The sequence below is a fragment of the Hordeum vulgare genome, chromosome 6H (assembly GCF_904849725.1).
Source record: "Hordeum vulgare subsp. vulgare chromosome 6H, MorexV3_pseudomolecules_assembly, whole genome shotgun sequence".
Taxonomy (NCBI): Eukaryota; Viridiplantae; Streptophyta; class Magnoliopsida; order Poales; family Poaceae; genus Hordeum; species Hordeum vulgare.
The window spans coordinates 411,833,488-411,835,754 of record NC_058523.1 but is presented as its reverse complement, the minus strand read 5'-3'; positions in this window follow the sequence as shown (position 1 = coordinate 411,835,754).

Below are 2,267 nucleotides of genomic sequence, written 5' to 3'. Positions count from 1 at the left end.
ACATTTATAGCGAATATTTTATCCCCCGGCGGTTCCCGCTCATGGCGCCTCGATTCCAGCACCTGCGTTGATAAATGGGCCAGGGGGGACAGAACTGGTGCTTCCCACCTACCAGTCCTGTTACCTTCCTCCCTACCGGCGCAGCGAGAAAAACTCATCGCCCCGAGGAATCCGCCGCTGACCGTGCTTTCGGCCTTCACACGAGGAGTTCCGGTGCTGCCTGTGGGCTTTCGCCGTCGTCCATTCTTGCGCCGCAACCAACACATCCGCCGTCGTCATCGTCGACTGCGTCGCCGTCGGTCACCTCGCCATTTACCACGAACTTCGCCGCCGCCAGAAACCTCTTCGCTCGACGGGACGCCAGTGCTTCTCCAGCAAGCCCCATCACCATCGGCTCTTCTTACCCGACAGTATCAGGTTAGGCCTCCACCTATTTTTAGGAGTAGATTCACTCTTCGCTTGAACTCCCGCCATTGTCGTGTTCTTGAAGCTCCTTGCATATAGACGCTACCTTCTCTGAATCGATTAACACGAGCGTTGGTAGGATAGCTAATGTTCCGAATTCTTTTACTTATCCGCCTTTACTCATGAATATTTGAAAATAATGTTTCCGCCAAGCGAAGGGTGTCATCCGATAATAAACTGTCGCGACCAGTCATTTTCTTTAGGTTTTCTCGTCTGTCTGGTAGATCCATTCCGTATTTACTGTTTGCAAAAAGTTGTTTGTAGTCCTCATCTCCTGGTACTTCAAATGAAACGCTTTTACCGTCTTCAAAACGTAGCCCTTGAGAATAACCACACTTCCGTAAGTCGCCATAGTGATCCTACTCGCCCCTTTGATCTGGCGGGTCAAACCTTTCCTTAATCAATGTACTCGACGGGTTAAATGAACTGATTTCATCCCATACAGTAGGTGTCCAAGGCATGTAATATCATACTTTACTTATTTGTAGCATGGGCGCCGTCTTCCAGAGTGACTGGCTTCCTACCAAGGTTGATGACTCCATATTAGCCGATTATGTGAAAACGGGCAGTTTGGATCCTCAGGATGTTATTGGCTGGCGCACCGGGTTCGGAGAAGATCTCCCTAACCCCAAAGAAGGGGAAATAATTGTTTTTGTTGAACACCTGGAGCGAGGTTTTAAGCCGCCCGGATCAAAGTTTCTTAGGGACGCCTTGACTTTCATGAACGTCCGTCTCCAGGATCTGGGACCCAATTCCATAAGTAATTTGTGCCAATTCCAAGTTCTTTGTGAGGCTTATCTGCGGATCGAGCCTTCTGTCCCTTTATTCTGGCATTTTTTCCATCTGAATCGCCAAACGGAATTCCATAACGACCCCAGCTTGGAACTTGGTGACGTCAATGTCCAGCGCCGCAGGGATAGCCCATTCCCCTCACTCACCATGCCTAGCCATCCCAAAGGCTGGGGCGAGCCTTGGTTTTACTGTCAAGAGACGTCTCCTGTTGGCGAGAACAAGCTTCTGGGTTACAGGCCAACTCGCCTTCCGACCAACTTCAAGCTTCCAGACAAGCTTACCGAGGAGGAGGAATCGGAATTCATCCCAATACTATCTGAATTAAGATCTTTGACGAACAACGGCCTTGCCGGGGTCGACCTAATCCGCTGCTGGGTTGAATGGCGTATCCTCCCTCTCAGCTGCCGGGATGGCTTGATGTGTGAATTTGATGGCACCCTGGATCATGCTCAATGCTATTTTCGCACAGCTTTAACGAAAAAGGATATAGTTACCATTATCAAAAAGCTAACTAGCGAGCCTGCGGGAAAATGCGGCCAGATCGGCCTTAAGCCTTTCTGCAAAATCAACCCGGCGCCCAAGGTAAACAAAACTAACCCGCCTTTGGTCTTTATTCTTTATGCTTAATTTGTATTGTGGTTTCGTAACATATGCCATTTCAGAAAGGCGATAAGTTCTGGTCCAGGAAGCCCAAAAGGCAAGCCATGAAAAATGTCAAGCCGCCCTCAAAGAAAAACAAGGGTATGGGCAAATCTGCTGAAGCTGAACCATCCGAAGTTGATGAATCTCAAGTCGGCGATGCACTTTCGGAGGTAAAAATTCGTCCTGCTTTCACTCGCCACCTATTACTGTTAACCTTTGTATTTATATCTCTCCCTTTCCTTGAAATAGAATGAAGATAATGAAAGCCAGGAGGACTCTGTTGAGGTAATTTCTGTTTCCTCCGATTCATCTCCTTCTCCACCTAAGCCGGCCAGGCGAATTTGTGGGAAAGTTCCCTTCTCACATCC